Source organism: Vicia villosa, linkage group LG4 (assembly GCF_029867415.1).
Source record: "Vicia villosa cultivar HV-30 ecotype Madison, WI linkage group LG4, Vvil1.0, whole genome shotgun sequence".
Taxonomy (NCBI): domain Eukaryota; kingdom Viridiplantae; phylum Streptophyta; class Magnoliopsida; order Fabales; family Fabaceae; genus Vicia; species Vicia villosa.
In genome coordinates, this window is record NC_081183.1 from 124,403,675 (window position 1) to 124,418,194 (window position 14,520).

The following is a 14,520-nucleotide window of genomic DNA, read 5'->3' on the forward strand; positions in this document are numbered from 1 at the left end:
TAATCAAAAGGCAGCATAAAAGAGGTTACCTCAAAGGTGTGTAGGTGCTTTAATCACGTGAGTTGGATTCAGATATTTATCTTGTAAATTTAATGATCTAAATTCAATTTGCAAGTTATCACTCCCTATTGTTGTTAGAACAATATTTGTTCTGATCAATATTCTTAGTTTTGATGATAACAATGTATATGAATTTTGTATGAGATAATGTGGTACTCTAATACTATGCAATTTCCATTTCAGGAATTATATAAAGAGTGTGCACAAAATCAGCGCAAGAAGCAGTGACTCAGAAGGTTCAGCATGCAACATCAGAACATGGTCTGGAAAGACATCAGAAGATGGTCAAGCAGAATCAGAACATGGTCTATGGAAGCATCAGAAGGACTTGAGATCAGAAGCAGAAGCACTGAAGTTCTCATGGTATCACGCTAAGAAGCACTTCAAGGTCAGAAGACAAGAAGATACTCTGCATCAAGCTGTTTGACTCTGATGATATTCAAACGTTGTTTACACAAACATCAGATCAGAAGCAAGTACAAGATGGCAGGCTACGCTGACTGACAAAAGGAACGTTAGTAGCTATTAAAGACAACGTCAGTAGACACAGCAAAAGCAAGGCTCGAGGTAGTTGACAAAAGAGTGAAACATTAAATGCAATGCTGTATGGATTACGCAAAACATTAAATGCTCCCAACGGTCATCTTCTCAAACGCCTATAAATAGAAGTTCTGATGAGAAGCTGAATACAACACTTGCGCAAATATACAGAAACGCGGTCAAATTCAAAAAGCTCTCAAACTTCATCTTCAACCTCACTACACTGCTGTTGTAATATATTAGTGAAATTAAGCTTAAACTTAAGAGAAAATCACAGTTGTGATAATAGCTTTTTAAGAAGCATTGTAACTCTTAAAAGAATTTGTTTACATTAATTTGTAAGAACTAGAGTGATCAGGTTGTTGATCAGAATACTCTAGAAAGTCTTAGAGGGTATCTAAGCAGTTTGTTCCTAGAGTGATCAGGTTGTGATCAGTATACTCTAGAAGACTTAGAAGTTGTCTAAGTGGAAACCATTGTAATCTTGTGTGATTAGTGGATTAAATCCTCAGGTGAGGTAAATCACTCCAAGGGGGTGGACTGGAGTAGTTTAGTTAACAACGAACCAGGATAAAAATCATTGTGCAAATAGTTTTTATCTTACAAGTTTTAAAGCTACACTTATTCAAACCCCCATTTCTAAGTGTTTTTCTATCCTTCAATTGGCATCAGAGCGCCGGTTCTAAGGTGAAAGCACTTAACCGTGTTTAGAAAAGATTCAGGAAGAGAAAAACGCTTAAGTCAAGATGGCTGGTGAAGATCCAACAAATACATCTACATCTGGCTCTGCTGAGCAATACAATGGAAATGGTAACAATGGTTATACTAGACCACCTGTATTTGATGGTGAAAACTTTGAATACTGGAAAGATAAACTTGAAAGTTACTTCCTTGGTCTAGATGGTGACTTATGGGATCTGCTGATGGATGGTTACAAACATCCAGTGAAAGCTACTGGTGTAAAGCTTACAAGACAAGAAATGAATGATGATCAAAAGAAGCAATTCAAAAATCATCATAAGTGTAGGACTGTTTTGCTGAATGTTATCTCTCATGTTGAATATGAGAAGATATCTAACAGGGAAACTGCCTATGATATATATGAGTCATTGAAAATGACCTATGAAGGAAATGCCCAAGTCAAGGAGACTAAAGCTCTTGCTTTGATCCATAAATATGAAGCCTTCAAGATGGAGGATGATGAAAATATTGAGAAGATGTTCTCAAGATTTCAAACGCTAACTGCTGGATTGAGAGTTCTTGACAAGGGATACACAAGGGCTGATCATGTCAAGAAGATCATCAGAAGCTTGCCAAGAAGATGGAGTCCTATGGTGACTGCTTTCAAAATTGCCAAGAATCTGAATGAAGTCTCTCTTGAAGAATTGATCAGTGCTCTGAGGAGTCATGAAATTGAGCTGGATGCTAATGAACCTCAGAAGAAAGGTAAGTCTATTGCATTAAAATCTAATTATAAAAAATGCACTAACGCTTTTCAGGCTGAAGAAGTAGATTCTGAAGAATCAGAATCAGAAGAAGATGATCTGTCCATGATCTCCAGAAGGGTAAACCAACTCTGGAAGAGCAAGCAAAGGAAGTTCAAGAGCTTCAGAAGTTCAAAGAAGCCTGAAAGAGGAGAATCTTCTGGAGGCAGAAGATCTGACAAGAAGAAGGTCATCTGCTATGAGTGCAATGAGCCTGGACACTTCAAGAATGAATGTCCAAAACTTCAGAAGGAGAATCCCAAGAAGAAGTTTCATAAGAAGAAGGGTCTTATGGCAACATGGGATGATTCTGAATCAGAATCAGTCTCTGAAGGCGAGCAAGCAAACCTTGCACTGATGGCCATAGTGGATGATGGATCAGAATCTACATCAGAATCAGATTCTGAAGAGGTATTTTCTGAACTATCTAGAGAAGAGTTAGTTTCCAGTTTAACTGAACTTTTGGAACTCAAGGCTCATCTTAGTATCAAATACAAAAGGCTGAAAAAGCTATTTGAATTTGAAACTAGGAAGCTGGAGATGGAAAACTCTGAACTGAAGGAAAAAGTTTTAAAATTATCCAAAGATATTGGATCTCCTTCTGAATCAGGAAAAATCCATTCCTAGCCTCAATCATATTCTGAAAGAATATGACTCGATATATGGTTATGAGGGTGATATCCCACATAAATTTGAACCTGTAGATGATTTGAAAATCACATACAAGCCATTGTATAATCAGTTCAAATATGGCCACTCACATGATATTAGGCTCACTTCACATGCCAAAAGCTTTAACACTACACACACCAAGAAGCATGTGACACAACTTAAAAAATATCATGCTGCCAAACCTAAAGAATATCATGCTGTTCCTCCTGTTACTTATCATGCTAAACCCAAGTTCAATCAGAACTTAAGGAAAACTAACAAGAAAGGACCCAAGAAATTGTGGGTACCTAAGGAGAAGATAATTTCTGTTGCAGATATCCTTAGCAGCAAAGAAGACAAAGCACACAATGTCATGGTACCTGGACTCTGGGTGCTCGCGACACATGACGGGAAGAAGGTCTATGTTCCAAGACCTGGTGCTTAAGTCTGGTGGAGAAGTCAAGTTTGGAGGAGATCATAAGGGCAAGATTATTGGCTCTGGAACCATAAGTATTGGTAACTCTCCTTCCATAACTAATGTACTTCTTGTAGAAGGATTAACACATAACTTATTGTCCATAAGTCAATTAAGTGACAATGGTTATGATATAATCTTCAATCAAAAGTCTTGCAAGGCTGTAAGTCAGAAGGATGGCTCAATCCTATTTACAGGCAAGAGAAAGAACAACATTTATAAGATTGATCTTTCAGATCTTGAGAAGCAGAAGGTGACTTGCCTTATGTCTGTTTCTGAAGAGCAATGGGTCTGGCACAGAAGATTAGGACATGCTAGTTTGAGAAAGATTTCTCATATTAACAAACTAAATCTGGTCAGAGGACTCCCAAATCTGAAATACAAATCAGATGCTCTTTGTGAAGCATGTCAGAAGGGCAAGTTCTCCAAACTTGCATTCAAATCTAAGAATGTTGTCTCTTCCTCAAGGCCGTTAGAACTTCTGCACATTGATCTGTTTGAACCAGTCAAAACAGCATCTGTCAGAGGGAAGAAATATGGATTAGTCATCATAGATGATTATAGCCGCTGGACATGGGTAAAGTTCTTAAAACACAAGGATGAGTATCATTCAGTGTTCTTTGAATTCTGCACTCAGATTCAATCTGAGAAGGAGTGCAAAATCATAAAGGTCAGAAGTGATCATGGTGGTGAATTTGAGAACAGATTCTTTGAGGAGTTCTTCAAAGAAAATGGTACTGCCCATGATTTCTCTTGCCCTAGAACTCCACAGCAAAATGGAGTTGTAGAGCGAAAGAATAGGACTCTACAAGAAATGGCCAGAACCATGATCAATGAAACCAATATGGCTAAGCACTTCTGGGCAGAAGCAATAAACACTGCATGTTATATTCAGAATAGAATCTCTATAAGACCTATTCTAAATAAGACTCCTTATGAATTGTGGAAGAACAGAAAGCCCAACATTTCATATTTTCATCCTCTTGGATGTGTCTGTTTTATTCTGAATACTAAAGATCATCTTGGTAAGTTTGATTCTAAGGCACAAAAATGTTTCCTTCTTGGATATTCTGAACGCTCTAAAGGCTACAGAGTATACAACACTGAAACATTGGTTGTAGAAAAATCAATCAATATCAGATTTGATGATAAGCTTGGTCTTGAAAAGCCAAAGCAGTTTGAGAATTTTGCAGATATAGATAATGATATATCAGAAGCTGTAGAACCAAGAAGCAAAGTTTCAGAAGCTGAAAATCTCAGAAGCAAAGAATCAGAAGATCAAGTTGCTGCATCTTTAGAGAATCTCAAAATTTCTGAAGAGCCAACAGTCAGAAGATCTTCTAGATTCACCTCAGCTCACTCAGAAGATGTGATCCTTGGAAAGAAAGATGATCCTATCAGAACAAGAGCATTTCTTAAGAACAATGCAGAATGTCAATTAGGTCTTGTTTCTTTGATCGAGCCAACTTCTGTTGATCAAGCTCTAGAAGATCCAGACTGGATAATTGCCATGCAAGAAGAACTTAATCAGTTTACAAGGAATGATGTATGGGATCTTGTTCCTAGACCAAAAGGATTCAACATCATTGGTACAAAGTGGGTTTTCAGAAACAAGCTTAGTGAGAAGGGAGAAGTGGTAAGAAACAAAGCCAGACTGGTGGCTCAGGGTTATAGTCAGCAAGAAGGTATTGACTATACAGAAACCTTTGCACCAGTGGCCAGGTTAGAATCTATTCGCTTATTGATTTCTTTTGCCACTCAGCATAACATCACTCTGTATCAGATGGATGTTAAGAGTGCCTTCTTAAATGGTTATATAGATGAGGAAGTCTATGTCCACCAACCTCCTGGTTTTGAAGACTCTAAGTCTCCAGAACATGTTTTCAAACTTAAGAAATCATTCTATGGATTGAAGCAAGCTCCTAGAGCTTGGTACGAAAGATTAAGTTCTTTCCTTCTGGACAATGGTTTCACTAGAGGACAAGTGGATACGACTCTCTTCTGTAAAACATCTAAGAAGGACATTTTAATTTGTCAAATTTATGTTGATGATATTATTTTTGGAACATCTAATGCTTCACTTGGAAAGGAGTTTGCTAAGTCTATGCAGGCTGAATTTGAAATGAGTATGATGGGAGAACTCAAGTATTTTCTTGGAATTCAAATCAATCAAACTTCTGATGGAACATATGTTCATCATACGAAGTATGTGAAAGAACTTCTGAAGAAGTTTAATCTTTCTGAAATCAAAGAAGCCAAAACTCATATGCATCCAACGTGTGTTCTAGGTAAGGATGAGGTAAGTAAGAAGGTTGATCAGAAGTTGTACAGAGGTATGATTGGATCTCTTCTATATTTAACTGCTTCTAGACCTGATATTTTATTCAGTGTTTGTTTGTGCGCTAGATTCCAATCAGATCCTAGAGAATCTCACTTAACTGTTGTTAAGAGAATTCTGAGGTATCTGAAAGGTACTACTAATGTTGGTTTAGTCTACAGAAGATCTAAAGAATACAACTTAGTTGGATTTTGTGATGCTGACTATGCTGGAGACAGAATTGAAAGGAAGAGTACTTTTGGAAGTTGTCAATTTCTAGGAAGTCACCTGATCTCCTGGTACAGCAAGAAGCAAGCTACCATTGCCCTCTCAACAACAGAAGTTGAATATGTTGCTGCTGCTGGTTGTAGCACACAAATGCTCTGGATGAAGAGTCAGCTAGAAGATTATCAAATATATGAGAGTAACATTCCTATCTTCTGTGATAATACTTCTGCCATATGTTTATCTAAGAATCCTATCTTACATTTCAAAGCTAAACATATTGAGATTAAACATCATTTCATTAGGGACTATGTTCAGAAGGGTGTTCTCTCTTTAAACTTTGTGGATACAGACCATCAATGGGCTGATATCTTTACAAAACCCCTTGCTGAAGATAGGTTTAAGTTCATTCTGAAGAATATCAATATGGATTTATGTCCAGAATGAGAAGATAAGAAGGTCTTACGTATGGCTAAGTTCTGAAATATGTTGGGATTATGTTTTTATAAGAAGTTCTGATTATGATCAATTAGAAGTTCTGATTCTGTTATTACTAACGCTTCATTATCTAAGTTGATTCAGAATCTCTTTTAAAGTAAAACAGCTGTCACCAGTTTTCTAGAAAATAAACACGTGTTCACTATTTTTTGGACAAGCATGCGTGCAGTTGAGGAGACGCCGCCCTAGGTAACTGTGCAAATCATTTCATTTTGTCACTTTATCTCTCTATCTCCTCGGTTTTTTGTGGGATGCGAACTGACTCTTCTTTTATTTTTGAGTTGTGAAAATCAGAGAGTCGCCACCGACTTTTATTTTATCCAATTAAGGAAAGGTTTATAAAAGAAACAGAAAAAGACCTTAAAGAGATTTTGGGTTCGGGGGTAGGTTATACAAAGGGAAGGTGTTAGCACCCTTTGTATCCATGGTTATCCATGGGCTCACTTGTTTGAATCGTTTGTTTTGCTTGAAATGCTTGTATGTGGTTTTAAATATTTTGTAAAGAATTAACTTTGTAATGATCCTTGTGCGGATGTATACTAAGTGTTTATCTTTCGAAAGATATTTTGATGGTTCGAAAAAAAGATTTTTAACTTCGTAATGATCCTTGTTTGGATATATGCAAAGTGTTGTCTTTTTGAAAGTTTGTTTTGGAAAAACAGTGACATGTGAGAACTTTTGTTGTTTTTGATTGAGCAAGCAATTAGGAGGTATACCCTAAGTTTATAAGGTTCTTCCCTATTCCTTTAGAAAATTTTCCTTGACTGGATACAGACAGAAATTTGAATTGTATTTGAAACAGTAAGATTTGATTTTGAAAAGAGTAACAGAGGGATTACCCTAAGAGGTGCAAGTGTGATTGTGATTTATTTTCAGATATGTTATCTTTGAGATTAGTGATCTAGCGCTTCAGTTTTATTCTTGTCATACACGCAATTTTATATATACAGGAATTAAAGTGCGGGAATGTAAAATGCGGAAAGTAAATCTACGCTATTACATCGATTGTGCGAGAAATGTAAACTACGCTATTTACATGAATTTGACAACCTATACACTTATCTATGAATTTAAATTGCAATAAGATAAAGGGAAAATATTTTTGGATTTTTGGATGGTTGATTTTAATTAAAATTAATGCATAATTAATTTAATTAAAAGGTTAAGAATTAGAAATAAAATTTAAACCTAAAAAATTAAGTCTAAAATATGTCCAAATTGTTTGTTAATTAATTTTAAAATAAAATTAATTTTTTTGTGATTTTTGAAATTTATTAAGTTAATTAATAGATAATTATACAAGTAATTATACACATAAATTAAACTTAAAGAAAAAAAATATTCTAAATATGTACAAAATTAGTTTATAATATATAAACTTAATTTAATAAAAAGAAAAATATTTTTTCTGATTTTTTGATAGGCTAGAACTAATTAAAAGATAAATATATAAGTATTATCTAATTAATTAAACAAAATATTTTAATTATTAAGAAAAATAAAATATTTTTGCGTCAAAAATTAATACAATATTTTATCACCCTAAAAATATTTTTTGCATATTTTTCTGATTTTTTAAACTATTTTTAAATAATTTTGCAAAAGAAAATTAAATAAAATAGAAAATATATTAAATTTGGATCAAGTGTGGTAGACCGGAGGGTCTATGGTATGGAAGGCGTGATCAGGTGCGTTGGATCTTGAATTAATGAGATCTGAGGGCTTCAAATGATAGGGTGGATCCTAAGTGTGTGGGATTAAAAACACTAGATCTGCCAGTTTAAAAAATTTCACGTGGGACAAGGATTTAAACCAGAGCCAATCAGAGCTCTTTCCTCCGCCACGCAAGCCTTGACCTAGTCAAGGAAGTCAGCGATGCCGGAGTCAACCCTCCGGTCGTCTTCTCCGGCGACCTCAGCCTTCCACCTGCAAAAACAAGGACAATAAACGTTCAAAAGGAACCCTACCCCCCTAATTCGAGGGTTGTGATTCCATTGGTGATGGTTTTGTGGCCGGAAAGTTCCTGGTTCATGAGATACGAAGCTTCTAACACAAACTCGGTCAAAAATGGTGGAACCTGTTTCAGGCACCTAATCCTACATGTTCCACGTTAGACATGTTATATTTTACCTCACAAACACATTAGAATTGTTAGTTCTTATTAAAACTAAGTACACATACGAAAACGAAAATCACATATGTATGAACATGAAGAACCATATACATGCGTTATGGGTATTGTGGGACTTGGTTAAGGTCTCAATCTTACTCTATATGATCCCAGAAGATGATTTGGATGATTGTTTTTTATTGATGTAAGCTAGAAATTACAAAACGAAAATTACAAAGTGTTTGATATTTTTGAGTTTTTTTAAGGTGTTTTCTAGGCTATGCTTTCGTGTGTCCCCTATTGCTGATAGTCTCCAAGCCATTTATAAGCAATATGAGTGCTGAAATCTTAAGCTACCAAGCTCTTGAGTGTCTTTGAACTTTTGATTTTTTTAATAATAAAAACTTTGAAAATCTTGGCCATGGCTTCAATTTTCTTCACCCCTCTTGCCATAGGTCTTCTGTACCTCTATGCTGCAGAATTTGGATCAAACTTGGTGGCTCATGCTAAGGACAAAGCATTAAATCATCATCTTGAACCATTTCTTTTTTTAATTTAACTTTAAATGAAATAAAATTAAATTAAAAAAGAAATAAAAATGTCATGGGCCTAATGTTGGTCGTGGGAGGCCTTTAACATCATTAGAATCATGTTTGGATCATAAATGCTTGGCCTCTTTTGAAAAAAAAAACAATTTTGATCATTGTTGGTTTCATGCATTTTCCCAAAAAATAGCCAACTTCAACAAGGCACAACTCCCTCAATTTTGATCATATGAAGGAGTTCTTGTACTTTTTAGAAACCTCAAGATGTCCTCTACGAGCTACTTTGGAAGCTTTTTTGCATTTGGAGAAGTTATCTTGATGTTATGGGCTTTGACAAAAAACCATTTTTTGTTGACTTTGAAAATGACCTGTAATGTCTTGGCTCATATTTTCCAAATGGTAAATCCAATGACCATGGTACCAATTTAATTGGAAAGATAATTGAATTTCCTTCAAAATAAGCTTTTGTTGGAATTTTTTGGATGAACGAGGAGAGAGTTATGGCCGGTCAAAGTTCAGTTGACTTTTTAGGAGAAAACCCTAATCTTGAAACTTAGAGTTTTGTCGATTTCTGAACTTTTCTTGATGAATTATGATCAACCATTGATAAAATGATAAATCTTTTGACAAAATATGGATGTTGACAAAAAATTTCATTTTTTGACTGTCTGTTGACTTTTCGGTCAAACTGGTCGTCTGTTGACTGTTTGAGCTGTTGATTGTGCGTCCGAGCGAATCGAAGTTTGAAAATTTGTCTGGTGGTACTTTGAGACATATGGAGATCCATGAAATCTATTTGAGGTCTCAAAAAAACTTGTTCTCCTGAAAAAAACAAAAACCCTAGTTAGGGACTGTTTGTGTAGGAGACAGTTAAGCGTACCTGATTTTTGTGCAGTGTTGAGTCTCTGCTGATCATGTGATTTTGAAATGTAAAAGATTGATTTGACTGATAGTACAAACACGGAGAATCGTGCTGTCAGCGGGTTTGACTGTTAATTGGCCGTTCGGGCATTAACGTAACAGTTAAAGTGAAAACTTAACAGTTAAAGTTAATTAATTTTTTTTCTTTTTTGTTTTTGTTGTATTAATGGTGAAAAATTATTTACATGATTTGTTAGAAAAACAATAACATAATAAATAAATAAAATATACTGTACGCGAACGAAATTACCGATAATAAAATTGAAAAGGATTTAATGCACAGAAAAATAAATATTTAACTAGCAATAAACACGCATAATATTATCTTACTAATTAAACGACGGTACAACAGATAGTACAATATTTAATACTGACAGTACAAATATTACATAAAAATATAGCGAACAGTACGACAAATATAATGAACGGTACATTATCTGAAAGCGAAAGATACGACAAACTTTAAGTATGACGATTAAAAACCCATGCTATAAACAACAATATATAGATGTAAGGGAGTGCAAGCATCCCAGGTCCGCATTTTTCAGGACTATGCAGACAGAAAAAGGACATGATCACCACAAAAACAGTGATGACAACAAGAAAAAACGTATCCACCCACTTTGCCATTTTTGCCGGGGAAGAAGAGAAAATAATTATCAGATAGTATGATAGAAATTTGGGAGATGAGTGAAATTTGATGTGAGAATTTATGGAAAAAATGAGGGGTATATATAGAGTGAAAAGAAGGATGGAGACATTGGGGAATGAAGTGATACCGTACAAAAAAAAGAAAGTTTGAGTGGTAGTAGGATTTGAAAGAAAGTGTATGGAATAAAGTTAGGATTTGATTTGAAAGAAAGAGATTTGAAAAGAAAGGAAAAGATTTGAAAACAATAATATAGTACAAAAATTAGTGGGAAACAAAACCAATAATAATTTAATTGTTACCAGTACAGTCTGAATCCCCGGACTCTGCGCCTGTAAAATTTAATTCTGTACCAATTGCGTCAGTATTATTTATCTGAAAATAAATCTCAAATAAACATCGTGTGAAGTGATAAACAGTACTTGGCGTTTGTGTAAGAATGAATTCAACAGCGAACCAAAATACCGTATAAAAAATATTCTAAAAACTGAGTATTCATAAAATCATGATATTTATGAAATAAAATCCAAGATTATATAAAACTCCAAATTTTTAGACAGAGGTCTGTTGTCTCCTCCTTGAAAAAAAGATGCGGGCAAATTTTGGGGTATAACACTCTCCTAACGTCATATCTCATTAAATGCAAATTGATGTCATGTTTTTCTGTAATCATTTCACTTAAACCATATTGCATTTATTATTTTCTTTTATCCAACCTTTTATATACTCCTCTTCATCTTCATTTCATCTTTTTCACTCTCTCTCCTCATTCGTCCCTTTCTTTTTGCATTCAACGCATAAACCCTAGTTTGTGTTTGCATCTTTGCATTTCACCATGAATCCTTCATCAAGCTCTTCAAACCAAGCAGAAATATCTTCCACTCAACTGGTTTTCAGCAAGCGTGGTTTTACTCCATTGAAGACCTGTTCCATTCCTGCTTCAGAAATGGAAGTTCTATGTGAATCTTCAATGGATTTTTAAAATCTGAAAATATATGGTTTCAAACCCGAAGCAAAGACAATGGCTCAAGGCTGGTCAAACTACCTTGATAGATTGGTTGGACCAATTTATCCGGCTCTTGTGAAAGATTTCTGGGCTCATGCAACGGTTACCCCAACTGCAATCATCTCCTTCGTGTTAGGGCATGAAGTTGTGATAACTGAGAAGTTGTTAAGGAAGCTGTACAACCTGGAAGATGAAGAAGGATGTATTGGTCCTCTTCATGGCAAAGTTTGTTGGCCACAGGTTGATAGACAAATATCAAATGCTACTGGTACTGAATCCCATAAAACTGGTGTGTTGAGGTCGTTCTACCATGTTTGGGCTGAGATTATTCTGGGATCTCTCCATCATAGAAGAAGATCATCCTCCTCATCGTACATCAGTCCTGATCATAAATATACTCTCTTCTGCATTGGAAGACGAATTGAACTCAACATCTACAACATTCTCTTTCAGAATTTGAAGACGTCTATTGAAGAGTCAAGAGATGAAGAACGTGAGAAGTATCCTCACCTTCCAAAAACTGCCATTCCTTTCGCCAGAATGATTTCAGACATTCTGATAGAAAGTGATTTGATGGATTCCCTAAGGACTATTGGAACGTCCAAGTTCTTTGGAGTTATTCAAGGGCACGTTATTAATGGTTTTGATCTGCGAAAGTTGGAACTTATCAGGGAGATTACTTCTGTTCCTGAAATCTTCCTAGATATTCTGACCAGAAGAATTCCGGTTGAAGGCTTTGCTACCTTGTTCCAAGCAGAACTTAACAAGGCTGTTAAGCACTATCTGGAAGCGTCTGTAAGAGCTCAATCTTCTGTTGATCCTGCATGGATTCGTGGAAGAGTGCTTCCTTCTCTGGCTGACCTTCAGAAGAAGGATAAGAAGAAGCAAGAAGCAAGGCTGAAGAGAAAGGCTCAAGAAGAAGAAGCCAAGAAAGCCAAGAAGCAAAGGGTCACCTTTGATCCTGTCAAAGTAAACTCCAAAGAATATCAAGATCAGCGCACCAGGGAGTCTTTCCGTACTGAAAGAACTACAAATTTTCCCAGGCAAGTATACCAACCTCCTCCTTCTGAACCTCACAACACCTTCACCATTCCAAATCCTCCTCAACCATCTCTTTCTACACCTATTTTGAACCCCACTCCACTAAATGTCTATCCTCCCACACCTTCTGGTATCCCATCCTCATCAATCCTCCCCACAGATATTCCATCTTCATCCACCACAGCAGCTCCACCTTCTCTATCCCATCCCTTACCTCCCAGAAAATCCAACCCATATTGCCTCCTTTACCCTGACTACAAATTCACCTTCAACCCTCCTGAACCTGAACCTCATATCTTCCTGGAGTTGTTCAAGCACGAATTTGTCTCTAGGCTGGATCTCTTGCGAGATGCCTTCCTAAATGATCTTGATGATGTTTCTACCAGAAACCTTTGGAGAAGCTTTTGGCAGGACTTTCAGGTTGAAGCAATGAAAGTCCAGAAGAGACTAGTGGCTGCTGCACCTGGTTATGCTGGCTGTCGACTAGAAGCTGATGATGGTGTATACTATCATCCCATCAGAAACAGGAGAGTTCTTGAGGAGAAGATGTTTGTTGATGAATTGCTGGATAATCCTTGCAGGGAGATTGTGGTATGGAGACCTAAGTATCCAGTTCTGACTGGAGACTTCAAGTCACTGTTTGACTTTCTGAGGTAAAACCCTTCTGAGGAGGACCCCAATTTGGTCATTCCAGAAGTTGTTGATTCTCCAGAAGTTGAAGGTCCTTCTGCTCCAAGGAATCTTGCTGCCATTCTTCAAGCTCTTGAGAATGGAGATTCTGATCCTCCTGCTCCTGAGTATGAAGAAGATGCTTATATGGGAGAAGCTGATGCTGAAGATCATCCTGCTGAGACTATTCCTGTTGAGGAAAATCATGATGATGTTCTGACAATGGAAGCTGCAATTGAGATTGCTGTCCCTCTGAACAGAAGTTATGAAGCTTCTTCTGGTGAACCCTCTCTTCTGGTGAAGACTCTAGAGGTTATTCAGAAGAATCAAGCTGAGCTAGCTTCTCGAATGGACAAGCAAGAAGATATCAATGCTGAGTTCCGCTCATTCATGGAGAGGCAGACCGAGTGAAATGCTGGGATTCATGACATGCTGGCCAAGATTATGTCTAAGCTAGGGTCGTCTTAGTCCTTTGTGTCTTAGTTGTTTCTTTGTTTCTTGCATCTGTCTTCTATGCATCTTCCTTGTACCTTCTGATAATTCTCTTTTTCTATCAATGAAAATTATCTTCTTTTCTCTCATATTGTTTTGTTTTTCATCTGAATATTTTGTGTTTTTGATGTTATGACAAAAAGGGGGAGAAAATGTGATAAATGATCTGATTTATATTATCAGTTGCTGGGAGAAAGTCTCCACATTTCTAACAAGAATTTGCAAGTTCTGTGTCTTTAAGTGTTTTGCAGGATTGAAGACAATCTTAAAAGCTCAACATGAGAAGCAAAGACATGGGAAAAGCAATTCTGTATAGAAACAAGCTCATGGAAATTGAAGCAAGCTGAATGCTGTGAAGCTTCAAGATCAGAAGCAAAAAGGAAGAATGTTATGATATTCTGATGATAGAATATGCTCTAACTCATTCTTATTCCTTATATGTTCTGATGCATGTTTTTGTTCTAAATATGCTCTGAAACATTATTGTTATGCTCTGATACATATTATATGTTCTGATACATATTTTATATTATGATTCATTCATGCTCTGACTTTTGTCGTGTAGTTTGTTCTGTAACATTTCAGGATGTAGAGATGCTCTGATGATGCTCTGGTACATTCAATAACGTTCTGATACAATCTAGCATGCAATGATCCAAGAAGAAATTCAAGCTCTGAAGCTGTCCTATGGAAGCAAGAAGCAGAAGCTTTGAATGTTCTGAAGATCTAAGCACATGTGATCGTCTCAACTGAAATGGAAAATACTCAGGGAAGTCCTTTATTTATAAATTTCTTCCAGTATTTATTTCAGGGGGAGATTATTTATCTCACGGGGAG